Source organism: Alligator mississippiensis, chromosome 3 (assembly GCF_030867095.1).
Source record: "Alligator mississippiensis isolate rAllMis1 chromosome 3, rAllMis1, whole genome shotgun sequence".
NCBI classification, from domain to species: Eukaryota; Metazoa; Chordata; order Crocodylia; family Alligatoridae; genus Alligator; species Alligator mississippiensis.
In genome coordinates this window covers 191,506,041-191,531,856 of record NC_081826.1, presented here as the reverse complement: position 1 = coordinate 191,531,856, position 25,816 = coordinate 191,506,041, and the positions used below count along the sequence as shown (strand labels likewise).

Genomic DNA, 25,816 nt, shown 5'->3' with positions numbered 1-25,816 from the left:
GTCAAGGAAGTTCAGATTTAGAGGCTATATCCTTAATTCCCGTGCTCAATTGCACTGATGCACCTTGCATAAAATGACACCATCCAGAGCTGTTTGCAGATTCAGGGATGAAATAGGACACATGGCTAGAAAGGAAAGACCTGTCAAATAAGGAAGATAAGAACCTAATGGGTGGAAAGTGTTGTGAAGTCTCCAGACAATGCATGTTTTCTATTTTCTTCCAGGCCCAAGCTATAGGGTCCATTCTCCACCCAAAATCCTTTACTGAGGAGTGAATTTAAATTACAAGTTTCTTGTTGACTTTAGTCACAATGTCTTTTTAGATATGTTGTGGTTTTGTCATTTAATTTAGATAAAATTGAGCTAAATGAAGATTACCTGCGCTAGAACCTTTAAATTCTGAAGAGACAGAAAAAAGGTAATGCGTCTCAGAACTAAGTTATTAGTTTACTACCAACTGAGTTACTCTGAGATTAGAAGTCCCATTTAATTCTTTTTCACACCTTCATACTTTCTTAACTTGTAAAAATTAATCTTGGTTTCTCTGGCTTGTCCTTAATTAGCTGTCTCAAGCCTACTTCCTTCCCTCCCTTCTCTGAACGGCAACAGTTTTCAAAGCATTTGGTGGGAGGCCTTTTGGGTCTGAATAGCACACGACCCTGATTAACTTACATATAGGAATACATCATTTATGGACTACAAGTTAATAATATGTTAACAGAAAATGGCTTTGGCAGACCTTAAATAAAAATGAAATTATTATGATTCTTCCAGCTGAATAGTGTTCAAGATCAATACACCAAACATACCTATTCAATAAAGTCTTTATTCAGCAGTGTCCTTAAAGAAGGAATTCTAAACGCACAATTGCATTCCTGTGCCAGGATAGAATAGAAAAAGAGAGACCTTTCTGTTTGGGGCTTTTTCACTCTTGAATTTTGGTTTACCTACTATGAAGACAGGCTATATATAAAACACAAACACAACAGGAGAGATTAAAATTAATTAGTAACTTGTTAAATATTAAGAAAAGTGTCCTGATAGAAACTCACAGTCTATTTTAAATGACAGCCTTTTTAAAATCAAATTTTCATAAAGTGATATATTTGCTAACAATGTGTAAATTGCATACAGCCCTCTGTAGAAGATAGTGTGAAAGAGCATGGCCCCTGGGCTAGCACTGGGAATGATTTTGTCTCCCTAGGCACAGGCAATTTGAATTGTTCAATACGCTTGAGTTGCACACTGTGTACTGCCCTAATAGATAGTGCAGATTACAGATGCACACCTAGCGCTGGCTTTGCTCCAGCATGCATTTTCTTCTGAACCATTTGTAACAGGTTGCTTCCATTTTAAAGCTCTGAATCTAAAATCATACCTAAGTCACCTTGATATTCTAGATGCACACAAAATGGGAATGAATCATTTAAGTGGTTTCTGTTTTGTTTCATTTGATGTTTTTCCCCTTACAAATGACAAGGATGGATGTTATTGGAGAACTAATACAGCATATTATAAAGCAGGACATTTCTTTTACATGAAGCAACTGTCACCCATGAGTAGTTATTTTTGCTCACAAGTTGTAGACTATACTAACATGGAACAGCCTACCTATATGAGCAAGGGGTACAGAATCAGTGCCTGTTACATTCTGTTTCCATCAGACAGGAAGGTATTTACACCTTCACTTGAAATAGTCATTCAAGACATAGACTCAGGGATGGTGGAAGGAAAGCCAGGATCCACATGCCTAAACATTAGACCTGTGCGAGTCGGAAGTGATCTCATCCAGCTTTGGATCCGGCTGCTTCAGATGCCAGGGATCCGATCCAGAGCTCTAAAGCAGGTTTCTGCTTCGATCCTGCCAAAGCAGCTCTGAAGCTTTGGAGCCACCTTGGAGATCCGGCCATAGGGTATAATGGGGAAATCAATGAAATAGCTATAACTTTGTTGTTTTTTGTCTGATTTGGATGAAACTTGCAGGAGTGGTAGCCTCTGCTGACAGCATGAAGTCTGCCAAGTTTTGTGAAGATTTGTATGGGGGTTTGGGGGGAACTGTACCCCAAATTCTTGAATGCAAAACTCATGTCACATCTGTGTGTTACAGGACAGGAGTGTGAAAACTGCAGGAGTGGTAGCCCCTGCTCAGGCCACAAAGCCTGCCAAGTTTCAAGAAGATTGGTGCAGAGGTTTGGGGGAAACTGCACCTCAAGCTGCGGACAAGCAAAACTCGTGACATGGGTGACACTGTGCGTTTAGGTGCAGCAGGGTGAAAGCTGCAGGGATGGTGGCCCCTGTTGTGGCCATGAAGCCTGCCAGCTGTTAAGGGGATCAGTGCAGGGGGGTTCTGGGGCCCTGCACCCCTAGCTGCTGACAGACAAAACAACTGCACATACAACTGACCACTTGGTATATTTGATTGAAATAAGCTAAGCTACAGCGTTGGTACAGTGTATGCATATGTAACTCGAGTGGTACACAGTTACATACCCCCGCTCCAATGAAGGGATGTTAGTGGATGCAGGTGCACTGTGGAAGGCTTAGCTGCCCGGCTGTATGCAGCTTCCCTCCTCTCCCCATACAGCAGAGCCAGAACACGTGCTGAAACTTAACTATATACAAATTTAATAGAATATATCAGTTATAATATTAACCTATATATACATAAATACAGGAATTATAGGTTATAGATAGATAGATCTATACAAACACTCTATATACAGGTGAGAGATCAGGAGGTCAAAAGAAGGGTCTCACTGAACATTATGCAGCCTTATACTCTAATAGGGTGTAAAGTTACAAAACATGAGGCACAGGGTCTCAGAAAAAAGCAAAGGTTAGCATACTGCCTGAGCAGAACTGTTGTGCCCCAAAAGAAACTACCCCGGGGGAGGGGGGAAAGGGGAAGGAAAAGGGGAAGGAAAAGGCAGAATGGATCCCCCAATACCCTAAGGGGCAAACTTAATTGCCCAAATCACCCAGTTGGCCTGGTCCCAACCCCGGGGCTCCTCCTTTCCTTGGGGTGTCTCCCCAGCTGTATGCCACCAAGGGGAGGGCAATTCACGACTCCTCTGGGGCCTGTTGAGGCTGCACTCATTTCCTGGGGCAGGTCATCTCCTTCTGCAGAGAACCTTCAACTGTGTTGGGGCACTCCCGGGCCTTTGGTCCACTCATGGCCCTGTGCACCATCACATGCACCAATGGCCCTGCCTCATACAGGGGGAGTTGACGACCCGAGCCGCTTGGAGCAGCTCCAAGGCCTCAGTCTGCTCCCAGTCCCTCTGTACACTGACCTGTGCAACAGTTGCCCTGCCCCATGCAGGGGGTTGGAGACCTGAGCTGCTGTGTGCAGCTCCAGGGTCTCTGTCCACTCCCAGACCCTCTGTGCACCAATTCGTGCATCGGCTGCCCTGCCCCATGCAGGGGGTTGGAGGCCTGAGCTGCTGTGTGCAGCTCCAGGGTCTTGGTCCATTCCCGGACCCTCTGTGCACTAATCTGTGCATCAGCTGCCTTGCCTCATGCAGGGGGGGTTAGAAATCCGAGCTGCCATGAGCAACACTGGTGTCTCGGTCCGCTCCTGGACCCTCCATGTACCAACCTATGCACCGACACCACGCTCCTCCCACGGTGGGGCTGGGGTCGCGGCCGCCTGCTGCTCCCTGTCCGACAAGTCATCTTCTGGGGTCTTCTGAGGCAACTGCTCCACCCCACTGGCCTGCTCTGCCAGCTCTTCTTAGCCCTCTTCTTCATCCCTCATCACAGCCGCCCGTGTGCTGGGCACGCTGCCTTTTTATCCTCTTCGGAGACTCCACCCCTGGATTGGAAATGAACCAATCAGAGAGAGGGAGGTGTTAGTCCCCTCTGTGATCCAGCTCTTCACCTCGCCCCTGGGTAGGGACAGGGCAAGCCTCCCCCAGTCCTGCACCTGATTGTGGGGAGGGAAGAAATGCCCCCACCAATCATTTTAAACCTTCTTACAAATTGGTGTGCCAGGCTGCCACTGGCAAACCTGCTACACGTATAAGATATGAACCCGTAAGTGAGCCTCAGCCTTTTAAAACTTGCCTCCGAACGTAGTCATTAAATCAAGATGAATCACAGGGCTGTCCAACTTCTGGGTGATGAGCCGGGATCCTGGTTTTCTTTCATTAAAAATTAAAACAATTTTTGGATTAAAAAAAGTAACCCAAAATCCACATTTTTCCATGATTAAAATTAAACACACACACACACACACAAGTGGTGTTTAATTTTAATAACAAGAAAATGTGGATTTTGGGTTACTTTTAAAATCTAAAATTTTAAATCTGAGATTTTTTTTTATCAGAGAAAACCAGGCTCCCTGGTGATGAGGAACCACATGACCTGCAGATCCCCAGACTGCACGCAGTGTGGCTTGCGCACCATGGGGGTCATCCCTCTCAGGGTCCTCCCCTCACCACACAGGCAGCCCATGCCCTCTCCTGCTCACATGTGCATCCCAACCCCAATTGTGCATTGAGTGGAAGCAGCACAGATCCCTCCCTAAGCCCCCTCCCACTATTCTGTACTGTCCCCAGGAGCAGGAACAGGAGGAAGAGCCTGGAACAATGGAAAGAGTGGTGTTTAGATGGGATCCTGCTGGCCACGTTAACTTCTTGTGGTCCACATACAACCTGTGGGCTGCCCATTGGACTGCTTTGAATTTGCATAAGCTGGATTTTTCATGCTGCTATAGTTACACAGCTATGGGTATTTAAGTAAATTTGTTACAGCTAGCTCAGGTATCTCTACTCTGCCCTTCAGTAATGTAAATGACTTCACTGTAAATGTACAATTAGATGATTAAGATAAGAATGAAACTGAAATGAGGTAAACAACTCAGAGGATAGACATTTCATTTGTTATGGAACAAGTGGCATTTCAGTGTGTGCCACAATGTGTGAGCTAAGTCAAACCTTCAAGTAGCTTTTACTACCATGAGGACTCCACATAGGCTTATGACAAGACAATTCCCATCACTGTGTTCTTGTTTCAGTATAAAACTGTGGGGACCTGTTGCATTATCCGTGTTTTGATTGACTCAGTAGGCGCCACGTTACCACTAAGTTAATTTTGGGCCTGCTCTTCAGAATGGCAGTAGCAGATATACTGGGGACAGAAGCACCTTCATATTGATGATATAGAAATCTAAGGTCTGGACATCCTGTGTACATCTACACTGTAGTGGCAACACATCCCTGATGGGATATTCCTGAGTGCACCCTGTCATACATGCTCCCAACCAGAAATGTGCCAGGGAGGATGATCAAGTATTATCCTTTTTGTGGCTTCCCTCAAGCTTGCTGGAGACCAAGGTCTCAGGAGCAACACATGACTGCAAAAGAATTGGCTGGTGCATCCTCACAGGCACACTTCCAGGTTTGGAGCAGGTTAGTGGGAGGGAGTGGCCAGGGCATGCTTAAGAACACCCCATCCAGGGCTTGCTGGCCATGGTGTGGACATAGTCTGTGTGATGATTAACGTGCTTATGCTGTTTTTTTGTCCCCAGAGCATCAACATTAGCCCTAACAACAGGGACAGGTGGAAATCTAACAGATCCGATTCCATATGTACTTTCAAATGGATGCGTAGATACAATTCCAGTCTTGCTCCTGGTAGTCCCAGGCTGATGTGATTTTATTGACTTCAGTGACATTCCTGCTGATTTAGATGCTTATGACCCATACCAGGAACAAACCCAGTATTCTCTACCTGCTGTTCTAGTCTAGTGTGCAGTGCTACTGCTCAACAGTTACTGCATGTCAACCAGGGATGACTGTGTTTTAATGGTAAATGACTGACTGTTGGATACAGAAAGCCAGAGCCTGTATCCCCTCACTCTCAAACTCCCAGTGAGTTTTCTGAGGTACTACTGCAGAATAACCAGAGCTAAACAAGCAGTTCATATAGAAGGATATAGTTTAATTTTCATTCTGGTCCTATCTGTGGATTTCAAGGACCAGAGTTTTGCTCTTTTATCTTAAGAGTCATTTCAGCAAGAACACTTTGGAAGTGTGGTTGGAATCCACCTGAGGCAAACAAATCCCGGTCTTCTTTCCTGCCATTCAAAGGCTAGGGACAAAATCAGTTCAAAAATTCCACTTCTCTCTGAAGCTTACTTATTGTAGCAAGTAACATTCAAAATCACAAGAACTGAAAGGGAGGAGAAGAAAAGCGCCCCCACACCATTGCTGCTGTCAGTTTATTTGCTAACACTTGACATCATTGTGACTGTTAGGGGAAGCAGTCAACCTGACCATACTGTATACAAAATCCTTTCTTTGTGTGGGTCTTTTCCTCACCTGGAAGAAGAAAGGTAAGTCTTTTTTATTAAAAAAGTAGAACAAAGAAAAGTCTGCAGAGGAAACTGGGACGGGTAAAGCAGCTTAAATTACTTTTACCTTCTTTAAATGACTAGATTTCAAGTTGAGGATCTACCTTTTAAATCCATTTGCTATGATTTTCTCTGTAATGTTGGGTTGTTGAAAATAGTTTTGTGGCTAAAGCACATGCCTTTGTCCCTAAAGATCTCTCTGACTCTTACAGACCTGTATGAACTCAGGCAAGTTGCTTCTTTTACAAGCTTCAGTTTTCCCTTCCTGTGTAGACAAAAATACTTTCATCCTTCCCAGGGATACTAAGGATGAATTCATTCATGTTTGGAATATATATTGAGAAGTAATATAGCAGACCAAGTTGGTGCCTGGGGCAAACCCTGTGGGAGGGGAGGAGGCACACATGATTCCAAGAGCAGGGGCAGGGTGCACTGGTCCTGAGAGCAGGGGCGCACAGTTGTGAAAGTAGGAGGCACCAGGGACAGGTGTGAGAGCAGGGGCACAGCAGGGAAAAAGAGTCTTATCCATGCCAGGAACTCCTAAACATTCCCCAGCTGAGCTGCTGCTGCCATGGCCTCTGCCCACCCTGGCTGTTGCTTGTAAAGTGCCAGCAGCAGCAGCCATGGACAATTTTGCCAGCATGTGTATGCTGCCAGGGTGCAGACTCTGTGGGGCTGGGGGACAATTCTGGTGCTCCCCTTAACTTAGGAACTTGAGCAGGTGCCCCTCTCACACACCTCTAGTTAAGCTACTGACATTGAGATATGTTATTGTAGAAATGCAAGTTATACCAAAATGTGCATGACACGTTACTACTACATTTTACGGTAAAGAGTACAGGCCTGCAAATTTTTGGCTTTGGCTTTCTGTAGCATCCCTGAGATTTTCCCCTGCAAAAAATTAGGGAATCATTTGATGCCTTAACTAAAATCTGATTTTTGTTTCTCCAGGCCACTAATTTCAAACTTCCTAAAGTCACAGAACCTTTTTATATCACTTCATCTGTTGTGGAACTTCTACCCCTATTCTGCGAGGTGATGCAGAGCCAAGCAACCTGGCCCAACCATGACAGTATACTGCCTCCTGGGCCTCTCTGCCATTACCCACAATCTCCTTGTGGAACCCCTAATGACTTGTTGTGGAACCCCCGGGCTCCCTGAACACTGCTGTAGTAAGAGCCCTGGTCCCAAAGACATAACAATCTAAATAGACAAAGCAGACAAGTGGTGAGAGAATGGAAGCATTATTCTGATTTTTTGGGTAAGGAATAAAGGCATAGAAAGACTGAGGCTGGCCTAAGTCCTCACAGGATGTCTATCAGATTCTTCCAGCTCATCACTTGACCACAGAACGATCCACCTTTCCATGACCATGAGATCAGAAAGATCACAGGACACTGTTTTGTTTGTATTTGTGTATATAGTATTAGAAAACTTTTTTTCATTTAGCAGGAACATAAGCTCTAAATTTACAGGCTGTAAGGTCTACCTGAGCAGCTGAAATTAAATAAAGCATAAGAGATTTCAGGAAGTCTACAGGGATTCTCAATTTGGATTTTGCATTTTACTCATTTTGATCTCAAATGTCTTGTTGTTATCATCATACCATACCACTGAAATATTAGGTGCTGATAACAGTTAACTTGACAGTACTCAACTGCAAGAGAATCTCCAAGTGTTCATGCTGTTGAAGTCTTCTGCAGTTGGCAAAATATAAAATACACAGTAAAGTACTAGAATCACTTGGGATGAACGTTTCCTTAGTTTTTTTCTATACATATGTATAGGAAAGGAGTTTATAGCTGGAGAAAAAGGCTAATAAGTTTTGGGAAAGACCCAGTCACTTGGAAAAGGCAAGCGAATTTTGGGGGGGTCTTCCTGATTAACAGTGGTAGTGATTGGTAGTATCTGCTGTATCTATCCCAGGATAGTTCATGAATTGTCAGATTCAACAACTCATATGAGTAACTTTACTCTCATCCATAACATGCAAATTGAGGTTTGAGGACCAGTCTTAGTCCCATTGACTTTATTTATATCAGAGTACTTATAAGAATTTAACACAAGTGCTAGATTGTTCACCATATTCTGCCAAGGTGTAACCTGTCCAAGCCATAGGGCTTCTATAGAGAAACAAGTGTCTGAGAGATAGAAGTTGGGATGTTCAACTGATTGCTATCCTCTCTGTAGAAATACTAACATATTAATTTACTTTCATGGCAGTGGGTAAAGACAGGAATTTCATGATCTTTTTTAAGCAAATGTTTCACTCCACTAGATTCATTGTAAAATAAGTTTAGGCAATGTTACTGTCGCAGGGCACCTTAGTGCCTGCTCCTAAGAGAGGAGAAACTGCCAGGGAGAGAGCCCTGGCAGAACCAAGTGAGCACAGCTGTGGGTTGCCGGAGCAACCAAGCGGAGCCAGCTGCCTGTAGGGGGCAGGGCCTGGCCCTTATAAAGCCCAGGGCTGAGGCCAGGGTGGCAGTTCTCTGCCAGCAGCTGGAGAGGCAGGAGCTCTCTCGGCTGAGATATGGGAAGGAGCCTAAGTCGCAAGTACAGCTCATGATAGCCCTGGAGGCTTGAGCTATGATGAGGAGTTATGGCCAGGCGGCTTGTATTTGTGTTACAGCCTAGGGGCTTGTGGTTTTGCGTTGTTTGTGTTATTACATCCGGAGGCTTGGGCGAGGCTGTAGGGGTTGGAGGAGGCCTCAATTACTCGCACGCCAGTGCGTGAGCAACTGGCGGCGAGGAGCGCGGCCAGTAGGTCGTGGGTGCAACCCGTAGGTTGCAGACGGGGACCTAGACCCCGGATTGCATGTGGGGGAGCATAGACCCCGAAGGCGCAGCTCGCACACCACTGCGCGAGCAGCTGGCGGCGAGGAGCGCGGCCAGCGGGTCGCGGGCGCAACCCGTAGGTTGCGGACGGGGACCGAGACCCCAGATTGCGTGTGGGGGGAACATAGCCCCCGGCCCCAGGAAAGGGGCGGTCTTACTGAGTAGCCTAGTGCGGGCACGGCGAGCCCCAGAGAAGGGGGGAGCGCCATACTGCGCAGCCCTAGAGAGCGGGGCCATACTGAGTAGCCCAGTGTGGGCGCGGCGAGCCCCCAGAGAGGGGGAACGCCCTTGTACGGTATTGAGTAGCCCAGTGTGGGCGTGGCGAGCCCCAGAGAGGGGGAACGCCATTGGGTTTTATTGAGTAGCCCAGTGTGGGCGTGGCGAGCCCCCAGAGAGGGGGAATGCCATTGTGTTTTATTGAGTAGCCCAGTGTGGGCGCGGCGAGCCCCAGAAAGGGGGAACGCCATTGTGCTTTGATGAGTAGCCCAGTGTGGGCGCGGCGAGCCCCAGAAAGGGGGAACGCCATTGTGCTTTGATGAGTAGCCCAGTATGGGCGCGGCGAGCCCCCAGAGAGGGGGAACGCCATCGTGTTTTGTTGAGTAGCCCAGTGTGGGCGCACGGGCATAGCGAGCCCGGCCGCAGGCCAGTGCGGCAATCCCCCCCTCAGACCAAGGCAGGGCGCGGCGGTTGCCCCTGAGAAGACAGGGAGTAGCAGCGCAGGGAGCCAGAGTCAGGGAGGGTGTCCGTGCAGTTGGCCCATAGGACCGGTGGCCCGCTAGAGAGTCCCGGAGCGGAACCACACCGGCAGGGGAGGCCCAGAGTGGGCTCCCTCTCTCATGCCCAGCCTCTTGCTGGGACTCCCATCTAGCCCAGAGTGGGCCACATTAGAGAGGAGGCCCGGGAAGCGGGCGTATAGACCAAACAACGTCCATTACATCTGCGAGGCTTGGGGCGTAGTATCAGGGGAGGTAGGAGCCACGCATAGCCCATAAGGCTAGGGCGCTTGGGTAGCGCCCATTGTACGGGGAGACCCACGAGGGGTCCAGGAGCTGACAGGCCCGAGGAAACACAAGGCAGCCTCCCTATTACATATTACATCAAGACGTGGCGGGTGAGAATGGAGGGTGCCCTCGGGCCGGAGTAGCACGGTGAGAGGGCCTCAAGGAGATCACGGCCCTCCGTGAGGACCCCGCCGTGACAGTTACAATAACATTTGTAATTAGTTGTATTTAAAGTATTCTCTACAGAATTAGTGAAGGACAAACCCTGGTGGTTAGAGGATTTTTTTTATGCTAGAAGTTATAGCAGCTGAACTCCAACCCTGGTTGAAAGCCACGTTGGTTCAGTTCTGGACCACAAGAAGATGCCTGTTTCCAGAATAGGCACTAATCTGATGTGTTTAGCTGGTAATATTTGAACCTCCGTTTTAGATAAGCAGTTTTCCCTGAAACCTAGAGAAGATTCCAAGTGCATTACAAGTGACATGGTTTATTTTCAGTCCCCTTACCAGAAGAGACGCACACTCAAATTCCTCTGTGTACATTACGAGACACCTGCTTAATGTTCACGAAGATAGATGCCTTCAGTCCTTCCTAGCCTCATTAGGAGTTGGATTCACACGTACCAGCTGGCACCAAAGTCAGAACATTTCACTTCACTAGGGGACATTTAGGTTCTTGTTGCCAAATGTAGCTTCATGAAGGATTAAGAAGCTTAGACAAACAAAGCTGTGTTACATTTATGACCTACAGCCCAGTAAAACAAACAAAAAAACTCAAGTACAGGCCACCCTCATTTAACAGTTTCACTTAGCACTTTTTTGCTATAATGCTCATTTTTAAAGTGCTACCTGATTTCACTTAGCGCTCGGCGAGTTTTGTTATAATGCTCGCAGTCACCATCTTGGGTCGTCAAATACTTTTGGTTTTGCTTAATGCTCATTTCATTTAACGCTCCGTTTTTCAGGAATCAATTAAGAGCACTAAGCGGGGGTTGCCTGTAATTCATATTTTCAGTCATTACATTTGGTATCCCTCCTTTGATAAGGGATGTTAAATTTATCATCTCAGGCCACTCACTCAGCTTATGGTAAATCAACTTGGCTCCACTGACTTCAGTGGGCTTTGATTTGAAGAGTGTAGTTCTTTACATTCAGAATGCTACTATTAAGAAGAGGGTAGTCAGAGATTCAACAAAAACAGCCTTATGGTTAAGTTACAAAAATCTACTCTTTGGGGAGTTAAACACAAATACGTACACAATCAGTCTTTCCACCTTGTTACTTCAGGCTTGCCTTCTTCAGGCTAAATAGGCTCTTTACTTTTACCTAAAGTTAACTTGCTTCTGCACCCATAGGGTGCATCCTCACGAGCATGCACATGCAGTGTGAGGTGCCCCAATGCCATTTGAGGCACCACAAATCACACACGGCACATGTACACCTATGTACTGTGCTGCTAATGTGCAGTGCAGTGGGTTTTTTGACACCAGGAGATCCTGGTGTCAAAAAACCCCACCACTAAAGCAGTGCAGCACACGTGGCAGCAGTATGCACCACCAGAAACTGGAGTCTGGCCAACCAGAACTACACTCTGGCTGCTGGCTAGGCTCTGAGTGGCCAGCTCAGTGCAGCTGCCACCCCAGGAGGCCCTCAGGACCCCAAGTAAGGCAGCCTCCCCTACCCCATCAGGGTTCCTATGCTGTGTGCCAGAGCATGCATCCAGGGGCACACCCAAGGACAAATAGCAGCAGCACAAATATGTGGTACTGCTATTTGCCCCATTGGAAACGTGTACCCCTGCATGTGCATGCTTGTGAGGAAGTGCCCATAGAGTCCTTTCACTGGCCTTTGTTAGTCTCATTACCAGAGGATAAAAGTTATACCTTCAAAATGGGCAACTGAATTGGAGAGGAGTTTTTCATTCATTCCCTTCTATCTCTGCTCTCAAATATAGGTTAAGTAGCTCATAACAAGTAAAGAAAGGCAACTTCATCACCCTAAAGCGCTTATCATTTCAGTCTGTCTCTACAGTTCCCATGTAGAGCTGTGGCAGTATATCTGAATTAGTAGATTTTTTTTTTGCCTCAAAACCCAGAATATTTTCTATTTTTGATCATTCTATTGTTCAATGATGATTGAAATAGTGCTTCAAAAGTAGACCCTCTTTAGAGAAAAAATATCATTTGGTCAAAAATACTGTTTTCCAATGAAAAAAACATTTTGGATGGAACGTGTTCAACGGTCCTAATTAAGCCCTTACAGAGGATGCATTTAAGTGAACTCTTCTCATCACTTACTGCACAGATTCTGTTGTAAATGATCATTATGGGTGAAGAGGTGTGGTCATATGTTTATTGCATGCCCTACTCTCATAGTCTTTTTTTCAGCATAAACAAAGGCATAACTAGTGATTTTGCTGCCCTGGACAGTGTGGTAGAGAGGAGGCGGCAGGGGGAGGATGAACTGAGAGTGATGCGAATCCCAAGCTTACCCTGTACTATTGCTGCTGGGGCAGGCTCCACCTCAGCTCCTGCTGCCCTGAGGGCTCTCTGGAGTTTGCCATTATGGAATACCTTCGTAATTAGCACCTGAGGCGGCTGTACCTCTTGCCCTGCCTTAGTTACACTACTGAGCATTGCATTCATAGAATCATAAATTTGGAAGGGGCTTCAAGGGTCATTAGTCCAATCCCTGTTCAGATATAGGATTTGATACATCTCAGCCAGATTCTTATACAGCCTCTTCTTGAAAGTCTCCAAAGAAGAAGAGTCTATAACTTCCCTAGGCAACTCCTTCCATCGTCCTAGTTAAGAAGCTTTCTCCAGAGATTGGATCTCAACCTGCTTCGCTGCAGTTTAAACCTATTAGCGTATGTTCTGCCTTTGCTGGCAAGGGAGAAGAGCATTTTTCCATCTTCCTTAGGGCAGCCTTTTAAATATCTGAAAATCAATATCATGTCCAACAAAACATACGAAAGTCAGCAAAAATCAATCCATGATAAGTTTTCAACCATAGAGATGAGATGGCATTAGTTTCCATTTTTAATACTGTGTCATTAAGGGCAAGAGATACTAGAAGCTTTTTTTCCATACAATAACATTTAAGATTAGGCCCAACATGTTTTAGTCCTATCTGTAAGAAGAGCCCTGTGGCCACATGGTGCCTATCACCTGCTGGTAGTACCCACATGGGTACACACCTCATTACTCTCCCTGAGGAACTGCTTCGGGCTAGTATATCTCTGTCTTCCAGGTGCCAGTGCTGAAGTAGCATAAGATTGAATATAAAGAGAGGGAGAGAGAGCTGGAATATAAATACAAAGAGAGGACACCTAGCTATCATAATTAATCTGTTTCAGAGAAGAGGCACAGAGGTCTTCAGTTTAGCTACCACAGTAAATTCTCAGGAATCCCTCTGAGTGATATCTATAGATATACATTGTTATTATCTCAGCAAAGCTTATTATAGCTCTGACTGTTGCTAGCCTAACAGGAGAAAAAAATGCTTGCTGCTGTAGAGAAGGCAGCCATTACCTTTTCAGCAGGAGAAGAAAGCAAGAGGAAAGAACATTTCCAGTTTCTGGAAGTCTTGTCCTTGCTTTGGAGCATTGGATGACTCCCAGAAATAAAATTTATTCTTACCAAGGTGAAAATAACCTTGGCAAGTAAGGTGAAAATAACTGTAGATTCCAACCATCTTAATAGCAGGAAACAAAAAACCAGAAACCAGAAGGTTTTATTGTTAATTTTTCCGCCACTGCATACAGTACCAGTATTGTTTTCTATTCAGCTGTGCTCAACTTTCCTGTCATCTTCAGTGATAGCAACTTAACAACTTTTGGGGGGAGAGGAAGAGAGGTGGAATGCAGAGAGAGGTTTTGTACTTGATTTTAGGTTGGTTGGTTAGTTTTAAAATACAACCTCAGTGAATAAGGGAGAGGGACCGAGTGAAGTTTTCCACTGTCTTTCTGCTAGCAAATGTATTAAAGCTAGAAATTAACTGCTTTGTAGACTATTGGGATACCCAGACTGTCTGACTAGCTAGCATTGATACCAAAGAGAGATCACCTTTATTCCTGAATTCATTACATCAGGGTTCAGCAGCCTATGGCCCACAGGTCATATCTGTCCCACCAAGCATTTTTATCCAGCCCATAAAGCCTGGACATTGGTGGCAAGGGAAGCAGTGATCTGTCTGCATACAAAGCTCCATTAATTTAACCCCATTCGAGATTGACTGCTGGGTAGCATTACTCTTGGAAACTTTCTGTTTGAACTCTTGGTCATCTGGATAGATAAATGACAGGATAAGCTTTTGGTTAAAGTACTGGTTTTTAATACAAAAGATGTCATTTAATTCTTAGTCCTGACATATACCTTATTTATTCACATAGTAAACGTACCTCTTTCTCAAAAATAAACCATCCAGAATTGGGGTGTGTGTCTTAAATGAGGAAAATAATTTCCACATTAGAACAAAGGCATGAGAATGCTAAAATGGTGTGAGGGAGCTGTGCTCAGCAGCCTCACCCAGAGCTGAATGCTTCAGATGCATGCAGAAGGGGCAGCATCCCAACATCAGCATCACTCCCCCTCCCCCTGCAGGGCCAATAGTAACCAGTTTAATATTTTCACAGCTACTGCCAAATTAAGGCTTGGCTAAGGTAAATGGCAGTGTCTGTGACAGGGTTAAATCAATACCTGTTGGCAGACCAGCAAGGAGGGTGGAGGGGACACTGACTATGCTCCATGCAGATAGTGCTTTCAGTTGCTAGCTAGTGCAGTAACAATTACAATTCTGGGAATCTGGGAAAATCTTTTCTTTTTTTTATCATTCTGCCTTCCTAAAACAAGGTGTTTGTCTTATGTAGGGGCATGCAGTTTACAAATAGTTACAGTAAGCCTGGACGTAGAGTTTCAAAGCTCCATTCCTAAAGTCAGATGCCTACATTTTTCTTGTTTAGACATCAAAATAACTAGCACTGTTTTTAGAAGTGCCAACTTCTAAAACGTCCTTAGAGTGTGGCAGGGGCTGGGGTGAATAGGGCCCCAAGGCCAGGGCAGGTCATGCAGCAGGCAGCTTGTCAAGAGCTTGGGAGGGGGGAGTTCCCTACCATAGCAAGCACCCCTGGGAGAGGCATGGGGGGGCACACGCCCCCTGGATTTGTGTGTAGGGCAGAGGCGGGCTGCCTGCACTGTGGGCTGGGGCTTTACACCCTGCTGGCTTTGTCCCAGAAGCTCAACTGTGCGATGCCATTGCTGTTCACTGGGCAGGCAGGGGACGTGGGACACGCTGGCCGTGCAGCATGCCCCGTGCCCACTTGGCAGCAGGAAGCATGCTGGCATTGGCCCAGGAGCTCGGTGCAGAGCCCTGAGCCTGGGGAGCACGCACAGCTGCGGGAGCCATGCCCCCCCCCCCCACACACCACTCTGGACAACGCGCCTTGGCTCCAGGGCCCCATTCACCCCAGCCCCTGCCCCACTCCCTCCCTCATTGTAGGGGCCTCAATCTGTGACACCCCATCCCTTCCCTCTCCCCCTGCCCCTTCCCCTCCACTTACCAGCTGGGTGCTATTTGTCTGTATCTGTTGTTATGTCTCAGCTCTGTGTTCTTGGGCAACCCTGGCACAGGATGCAGTCTGTCTGACTCACAAGGACTCACCCCCCCCCCTCCCCTCCTCTACCTAAACGAAACTGATTAAGATGCAGTGAGAGACACACCTAAGACCCTCACCAGATAAGGGTGACAAGAGTGAATCAACTGCCCTAGGTCTCATTTACATCCGAGATGGAACCAGATGACCATTCATTTACATGAGAGATGGGAAAACAGAAAGCCTGAAGCAGAGACTGCAGTGAATTCTGGGACCAGAGAAGCAGGAGAGCGCTGCATGATGGGGAATCTGTGCTTCCAATGTTAATCGACCCATGTTCACACACACCCAGCTCAGCATTTATCAGACCAGTTCTAATCTGGATTTGCTAAGGACTTTCCCCCCCCCCCAGACACACACACACACACACACACACACACACACACACACACACACAGCTCTAAGTTTAATAGGCATCTCGGGCCGTACATTCCCCGGTCCCACTATGGGAGGCCTATTTAAACTTGATTGACTAAAACTCGGTTGCCGGGTTAGGGAATGCTGAGGCAAGAGACCGAGTCCGAGGGGGTATGGGCAACATTGGAACAATGGTTAAGGGTTCATCACAGCATCCAGCCTGCTGGAGCCCTAATCCCATGTGTTGTCATATCTTTCCCGAGACGACTGGTGGAAGTCCTCTCCACAAAAGGTTATGAGCACCCCAATAATTGCTTTAAGTCTGTTAAAAGACTATAGTAAGATCTGGAAAAGTCATGCTAAGCTGAGGCTTGTGCACAACAAGTAAAAATCCAAAATCCTGATGCTGTAAGCTATCTATTGTTCCTGAAGAAACCATGAGATATCTTATCAGTATATCTGCCATCCATAGGAATCTCAAGCTGGCTCCCAAGTATTTGGGTTACTCCCTAATCTTAAGTGTTTCCTGATTATCAATCAGTTTCCTGAGATGGTCCAAACCAGATAACCCCTTGTCAATAGAAAAGACAATGATTTACACTACTGAGGGTGCTTCAAAGCAGCTGAACTGAGGGTATAAAAATCTAAGTGTGTGCGCTGCAAAAAGGGGAAAGAAGGAGAAGAAGAAAGAAGAAGAAAACTCCTGTGCTGACACCATCCCCTGTCGTTCTTCGGACGCTGGAAGAACAGATCATCTCTCTCTCCAAGGATTGTGCTACGGACTGTGCCTGTCAGCTTTGCAGCCTGAGTACCATGGACTACGTGAGATCCCAGTGATCCCAGAGATCTCTATCTCTTCTCTCCAGGCATAAACTTCTGAACCTGAACTGTATTAGTTAAGCTTGAGCTAAGTTTCCCCAAATACTTAGTGAAACCAGGGTAGTATTGTCATTGTTTGTGTTTGTTTTTCTTTTGCATGTCTATTACTACTAGTACTATTATATATTTCATATGCTTAGCAATAAATAACTTTTATAGTCAAACTGGTAGTAATTGGGTATATTTTTCCTTCTCTGCTTCTCTTTCCTCCTGTGCTCTGCAGCAACGCTTCTTTTACCTATGCTAAAGATCACTGTGAAGCCCAAATTATTGTGGGGTCTGCTCATCAAGAGGCCAAAGATTGGGACGTGCTGAGTTTGAAACACATAAGGGGATCAGCTTGTACAGGCTGATTGACCCAGTTTGACTCAGACGTGCCCTTATGAACTGAATGCTGGCCCATGAGGGTGTCAGCTAGACACCCAGCTGGATTCAGAGGGATTCTGTTTACCTGTGTGCTTGTGTTTGACTGCATTTTATTGTTGCTCTTATGAACTGATTCTTGGCATATGAGGGTGTCAGCCTGTCCATGCTGATCAGCCCGGCCAGGTCAGGCGTGTCACATTAATTTGTGTGTGTTTGTGTGTATGACTGATTTGGTGACTGGAGGAACCCAGTCCCATTGAGACTGAGTCCTGCAAGATAGCTCCACTGGGGGTGAGGGCTTGTAGAAGGGAGAGATACAGCTCCGCATAGTAACACAAGCAGCACATTGACAGAATCACCAAGACCCTAGAAACTATCCCTAATAAATGAGCACACCCCAAAGTAATGGGCAAATTTGGTAACACTGTGTGCCGGTGTCTCTGTGTGTGTCTGTGTCAGCTCCTCGTGCCCAAGCCACAGCCAACCAGCCTCCTCTCACTCCTGAGCCACAGTACCCCACATCCTGCTAGTGTGCAGAGACCCTCCCACCCCCGGCTCCAAACCCACACACACATCCATAGCCACCCACACCTTCACAAATAACCCTCCCCCCACCCACACAAACACTTCAGAAATAGCATCTCATGATTTATGTGCCAATCTCTTGATTTTTTAAGATTTTATCTCATGATTTTTGGCACGGTGGGGGTTGGCAATACTGCATATGTACAATACCTAGCATAAAAACACAGACCTTGGCAGGTTTTCCAAGCTTAACTGAAATATAATACCAATAAAACTTTTGAGTGGGCAGGGACTTCTCCAGGAAGGGGGGCACAGTCAGGCTAACCAGAAATGTCTGCTTCACAATGGAACTATTTTTGTCTTAAGTGTTTGATTATGTGACTATTGTTACCCTATAGCTGTCAGTCATGTACAAACATGGCTTGCTGCTGTTTCTGCCTATTTTTAGTGACAGAGAAACAACAATTAACAGCTCAGACTGCTGCCTGTTTTCTCTTGTGCCTTCCCATACATGTATAATCCTCCTATTTTGGTGAGATAGCTATAAATTAGGATGGGGGTTGGAAACTAGATTATTTTCTTATTGTTAAGGTGAATTTAATATTTGTGACAAGTGCTGGATTCACAAACCTAGAAACGAAAATCCTTTGTTTATCTATGGAAGAGGTAAAACACAAGCAATGCCAACTTCCCTATACTGTACTGCCAATATATCTGAATCCCAACCTGGATGAATCATCTTTAGAGTTAGAGGGTAGTTCAACAAGGGTACTCAAAGTGGCAATAGGTTCTGTGACATAGACATTTGTGCCCTAGGAATTGGACGTAAACTACCAAATTGTTTCACATAGGCCACAGAGCAGCCATCTGACACTAATGACTTTTAGTCACTGTTGACAGAGGCTGGAGTTGAACTCCTGGAGGTCAAAGGCTGTGTGTGCCAGCTTTAATCCCCTTAGTCATCTAGTCCCATTAAGCGCAAGCTATTGACAATGTTAGTGAACTTCTTGCCAGAGACTTAGAAGTGGTGAATGAGATGCTTGCTTAACCAGAGTGTGTTTATTTTTTTAATTTTCTCCCATCCCATATACGAAAAAGAACTCGGTGCTTTATCGCTAGGATGACCATATGGGATCATGGGAAATCTGGGGCACAGCCCCTACCCCACTCTGGCCCTCCCAACCTTGGCAGCACAGCATCTCTTCCAGCCTCTGGGTTAAGCTCAAAAGAATGACAAGGTGGGGGATATCCCTACGGAGAACAAGAGCCCCCTCAGTGAGATCCTGTCACCCAAGGGGACCCAAGCAACAGTGCCCAGGCTCCCCACCCATTCCAGCCACACAGTCACAGGGCAGGTGGGGAGGCAGCTGGGCTGGGCGAGATGGAGCTGGCCTGGGCCACAGTCCCGGGGCAGAGCTTGGAGCTCACGCCCAAATGTGGGTCCCCAGCAGCCGTGTGTGTGCAAGTGGGGGAAGGGCCTCCACTCCCTTCAGGGCAAGGGTCTGATCCGCCCCACCTCCACCCCTCCCAGGGTAGCCCCTTCCCCACCTGGGCTCCATGCACTGGTGACAGCTCCCCAGTCCTGACTTCACCCTCCCCTGGGCTGTGAACTTGTTTCATGTGCAGTAGAGTCAGTCAGGGGTGGGCAACCACTCAGGGCACCGTGGTCAGGGTGGCGCCACACAAGCACACACATGTGAGCAGCCCATACTCAGGAGGAGCTGGGCCAGGCATGTGCAGGTGGGGTAGTGCCAATGTAGAACTTTTGTCTGAATTTTCACCTCCCAGCCTATGAAATCCATACCAGCCTATGAATGAATTTTCCCCTATCAGCCTATGAAATCTGGGTCTGTCCTGTTCAAACCAGAATGTGTGGTCACCCTATTGATCACTAAGCTTTCCAATCTGCTCTTTGGCTTGCTCAGAAGTCAGCCAGACAGAGACAGAGACAGGAGTAGCACTCCGCTTCAAAGCAACATTGGTTTCCATATGGAATCTTGGTCTGACATTTCTGTCTCCAACCAGGTGTAATGGAGCTCAAAGAGGTTCATTTTCAGTGTTATTGCTTAGTTGGTAGCAATGTCACACCTGGGTCTAGAAATCTTGTTTGTACCCACTCCTGGTTCACTGCTTAGGTTTATACTTTGTGGCAGCACAGCCACAGAGTAGTAACCTTTAGGTTCTGAGCTTTATGTTGCAATGAGAGTACCTTCTTTCCTCACCACATATCCCTAGTCAGTAACATGGGATGAGCAGGGATCCTGGTTTTCTCTGATTTAAAAAAAAAAAAATCTCCAATTTTATATTTAAAAAAGTAACCCCAAATCCACATTTTTCCATGATTAAAATGAAACACCATTAGTATATAAATATGTATATAGTGGTGTTTCATTTTGATCATGGAAAATGTGGATTTGGGGTTACTTTTTTAATCTGAAAACTGGGGATTTTTTTAATTCAGAGAAAACCAGGATCCCTGGTGATAAGCACAAAACAAAATAAGTAAACAACACTAATAATAATAATAATATGCGTCTAATGTTATTAGAGGTAGAATTAAACCAAAAGAAAGTTAAGACAGAAAGTTTCAGAGCTTTCCTATATTGGTAATTTATGCAGTATTCATGTTACTCTTCCACCCCCATCCCTCCCAGAATATTGTAATACCATTTTCTGTTTCTTCATGATGCCTGTCTCTAGTTTTAGAAGGGGAATTTAAAGATCCCTTGTACTCTTTAGACAATGCAGCATAGTATCCTTTAACTATTACTTGGAGAGTCAAGGTTAATATTCCATTAGAAAAATGAATGCTGATATAGTAGATGCAACTCTAACACATGTATAGTACTGTCTGTGTGTAAGCCACTGCTGAGTACATAATCAGTCCCCACACTGCACTATGCTGCAAGTATATAACTTACTGCTTTGTAAAACACCTTGGGAAATATTTACAATGCAAAATGTGCTCCATAGAATTCTGGTCTATTTTATTTGTTCAGTTTCCAAGTGCAGAAATAGACAAAGATAGGAGGGGAAAGGGAGGGGGCATGTAGATTATCAAAGGTACAAGTGATATTTATGTAATTTCCACTGAAAATGTCTATATCTGATTTTGTGCCTTGGAAAATCTCCACCCCAGTTATTATGTACAGTAACAACTGAACACAAATTAATTCAGTCAAAAATAAATATCCAGAATCCACTATCTATGTCTACACCTTATCGAGGACTGATGTTAAAAGGTCAGTCTTTGGTCAGCCTATCTGTGCAGTGTCTCAGGCAAGTTTTTTCCAAGGTTTCACAGCTGTTTCTCCAGGCTCTCTCACTAGATCCTGTGAGCACAATCTTCCAGAGAGCTTGGATTGTATTTGCATGAACAGACAGACAACAGCAAATGCTAATGGACTGTGAAATTATTGTGCAAGAAGGTTCTCCTGGTTTCCTCATTCATTCTTTAATACCTGGAGGCTGCTCTAGATATTGAGATATGACAATTCACTGGCAGCTCATTTTTAGGAGAGGAAGCCCTCAGGTTTTACATTCATGCGCACATACCCACATACTACAGATACAGTTTAACTGAATAAACAAGCATCAAAGGCAGATTTAATGCAGCCTATGTCAGTAGGTTCTGGGGGGGTTGTTTTATTTTACACCAATTTGGCATGTTAAACTTGTGCCAGAATTATGCATTTGATCTTTTCTGCATGCCCATCTTTTAAACACAACCAAGTAATCAGTTACTTATAGCATTTATTTATTTCAGTTACAGAAGTGCACATGATCATGTGTGGGTTACACAGTACCTACAGTGATAACTGCATTGTTATTCAGTGGGATTTTGCCCACTTTCAGTGTAGATTAGTGGTTGTAGCCCCAGTCTCCTGGCTATGTTCCAAATAGCTGATTACTATCCAGCTACTTAAAATTTCTCCTACTCTCCTGCTCTGGAAGTTATAGCCACTTCTTAACCTGAACTACTATGTATTATTTTTACAAAAGTCTGCCACTGAACCCTCTGTGTGTTAGATGTGTATAAACATCAAATGAAAGAACTGCAACAAGAATCATAAGTGGCAATGTCCTGATCCAGGAAGGAGGAAGCAGGGAGAGGTGCAAATTATCATTTACCCAAAGGTTCCTGTATAAAGAGACCTTACTGTAAAAATAATAGTCAGGTCCTCATTGCTTCTAAGTTCTCAGTCATATCACTGCAATAGTACAGATTTTGTACTGAGTATATTTTGTACCGGGTGGGTATATTTTGATCTCTGTTTCCTTGCTAAAGTGCCAGAAGCGGCAGCTGAGCCTGACTGGTCTACCATGGCTTTGCTTTAGATCAAGCAGATGGAGAGAGGAGGAAAAAAGCAAGCTGCATTTCTGTCACTGCTGACTCTACAATATTGGAGAACCCCTGTACCTGATGGAATGAGCTTTGTTTTATTTTGGAACAATCTTCTACGGCTTGTGACAAAAATGCGTGCTTGGTGGGAGCACCCACTGTTCTTTCTTTGTATCAAATAAATTCAACCATTTTTTCTGCTCTCTTTTTGATAGGTTAATAGAGCATTACAGACAGTATTTCCCTTTCTCAAAATACAGGCTACTGGGTATTCTTTGATAACTATAGCTTACCCTACCAAGCAATTTAAGGACTGCCTCTATGCTTTAAAACACAGTTATTTCTGATCATAACACATGAGATAAATATTGGAAGTCACGCTATCCCCGGTTGCCAATCTGCTTATATCGTGGGTCAAAAAATTCAGGTTCTTTATCAGGTTTGCGCCTTTCATACCTACAAGAAATGTGAGATGGGTAAAAACCAGCAGAAGGAATGCCTTCAGTTTTTTTAGACTAGAACGTTTCACAGTCCGTCAACCAAATGTTCCAAACATGTTCCTAGTTGTGCAATTCTTTGTTTGCCAGTGAAGCACTGCACCTATAAGGTTTCTGCATGAATGAGACATTCCATCCACATACAGAAAGACTGCAGAGCAAGGGACCTATTTTCTGTTTTTCCTTATTTCATGAGACCTTTTTCATTCTGAGGCTATTTTCTTGTGTTCAGTCATCTTTTCCTTTTGCTTTCTTGCTTCTTATTCCTATTAATAATGATGAGCTGCCTGTGTTAATAACATTTTGTTTTTAAAGAAGGATTAAAAATCTTGGGAGGGATAATTCCTATGTGTTTTGTAGTCAGTCCACATTAATCTTATCCATTTTTTTCATTTCAAGTGAGCTTGGGATCTCACTTGGAATGCCTCACAGGGTCTCACAACACAAAGCCATCAAATGGCACCAGATACAAAAAAGATTAGATAATAAAATGGTATTAATTTTGGCACCAATTTGTATAATCTGTTTCCCAGCTATTAAAAAGCAAGGGTCAAAAGAAGCTAAATTTCCTTATTGCACATTTGGCTTCCTGAAGGCAATCTAATAAATATACACTTTCTATTTATTTAAAAGTTTATAAGTGGCATTCATTGCCTCAGAGTCTCACAAATATTAAACCAAATTCAATTTTACAAACTGCAAAGCCTCTGCTTATCCTGTTACAGAAGCAATGCCATCAGCTATTCAGAGGTCTGGGCAAATGCGTGAATTTTTGTACAAGTTAATCTTTAGACTCTCTAGGTGCTCAGCAGCTTTCTTGTTGTGATCACCAAGATTTAGTTGGTAAAATTCCACCCCTGTGCAAAAGGTCTGCTTCAATCCCTTTGCATCACTTGAGTATAAACTTGAGCTCTTAGGCTCAAATCACCCCTGTACAAAGGCCTAGCAGAAGGCCCACATAACACCTGCATGTACAAAATAAATCATAAGTAGAACATGCTGGTGTATGGCCCTTGCAGAGTCTCTCTTCACAAGGGTGATTCTGACTCAGATAAGTAGTCTGTGTAAAATTTAACAGAGCAAGATGATGCACGAAAGCAAAGTTACTGTCTTTTCCTCTAGATCCTACTCATCCTGAATAGGAAGTTACATTTACAGTGCGCTTATATAAGGCGCATCTACACATGATGCTACATCACCATAGCAACGCGCTATAGTGAGGTAGCATCCATGAGTGTCTACACATGACCAGCAGCTACTTCGCTACAGCAGCACACTAACCCATTATAGCACACCACTATGGCAAAGTAGCTGCTAAAAATAATTGTGCGCCATGTGTACAGTGCAGTACGGTACATGGGCGGTTATTTGCTGTGCTTTAGTACTTCCAAGAGGAAGTACTAAAGCACAGTGCAGTAACAAAGTCACCATAGGGCAGCATGCAAATGCTCCTGTAGTTACTAGGGCTGTGCGAAGCTTAGGTCCTTGATTCAATTTGGTGGAGATTTGGCCTGATTTGGTGGCCAAATCTCTGAATTGAATCAGAGGACCCTTTAATCTCTCTCAATCAAATTGAAACCCTCCAATCCATTTGGAAAGATTTGGCCACTTGGACATAGACACAGCTATAAATGTTTTTTCTACATACCTCAAGGTAGCAGGCGGCTCATGAGTGCTGCGATGCTGGGGCGCATGTAGTGTTCCACAGAAGCATGGGGGACTCCCCAGCGCGCTCCCTGGCAGACCCAGAAGAGGACCAGAAATACTTCTGGTGCACTTCTGGGTTCGCCGCCAAGCACATGGAGAGCCCCCCACACTCCTGTGATATGATCCATCAGCCCCAGCATCGCAGTGCTCACAAGCCATGCTGGTACCTCGAGGTATGTAGAAAAAACATTTAAAGCTGTGCCTGTGTCTGAATCTCTGATTCTCAGAATCAGCATCAAATCTTCAGATTTGGATTCGGCTGAATTGAATCAGGGACAGTGATCCGAATCAACTAATTGAATCACTGTCCCTGATTCGGGCCGAATCCCAATCAAATAGGGCCCACTTCGCACACCCCTAATAGTTATGCAATTATTTGTTTGAAATTAATTTTCTTTCCCATACCAGTGGAATGTAGTATGCTACTAACACATTTAAATGTTTCCTAATGAAATAAAAACTAATTTCTCAGTTTAGTCTGAGTATTTAACAATATAATTTGCATTCTCTGAAAGTATAAATAGATTTGAACTCTTCCCAGTTACTGCAAGTTCAAAGTCTTGGCATGTCCTTTGAAATATAATTGTTTTCCTAACTTTGAAATTAGATCATTTGGTTTGACTTGTGACCCTAAAGTCATGATGATTTGAGCACCCATTCCTCTGAATTCTGCCTCTCATAGTTTGTCAATGCAAGCACAATTCATGTTTGCTCTGCTATTCATGCTGTCTTGGTACAGTCATTCAAGTTTGCAGAGGAGGAGGAGGAGGGGCTAGGCAAGTTATTTTGCTCTGAATGTAGAGGTAAGTGGGATTTACTTGCTCACTGGTCCCTCTGCTTTTGCCTCCGTTAGGATCCCCAAACATTTTTTAACCAGGTCTCTTTTTTCAGTGCTCCCCAGAGATTCCCCAGCAGCTCAAAAGCTCCAAGCATATATTTTTTTTGTCATTATGTAGCCATATTGTCCTCTACCTCAGGAAACCTGCACCTTCTCAGACACATTTTTGTTGTCTTCTATCCCCATCTCTCCCATAAATCCAACCTCTTTTTCCCCACTAAACCACTCCAGTGTCCCCTATATCCTTTCCAAACTAACTCATACCTTTCCCTTGTCCCCAAACTATTTTTCTTCCCTTCTTTCTCCCCTTTTATCTTCCCCCAAACCTGAATACATTCAGCTTCTACTCTCTTCCAATCTCACTTGCTTTACCCTAAAACCTATTATTTTGCCCTTTCCCCCTCCAGATCTCAGCTTCCATCCATGTTTTCTCTCCCTTATCCCAGTAATTCCTCATTAAGT

At 44.8% G+C, this 25,816-nt stretch overlaps 1 long non-coding RNA gene across 2 annotated transcripts in view; it reads right to left on the bottom strand.

Annotated features, from left to right (window-relative positions):
• Nucleotides 1-808: 808 nt before the first annotated feature.
• LOC109280817 (uncharacterized) overlaps nucleotides 809-25,816 on the bottom strand; it is a 101,442-nt gene continuing 76,434 nt past the window's right edge. For both annotated transcript variants that reach the window (XR_009460974.1, XR_009460976.1), the window contains one exon: nucleotides 809-3,814. This is a non-coding gene — a long non-coding RNA (uncharacterized LOC109280817). The remainder of the gene's footprint in view (nucleotides 3,815-25,816) is intronic.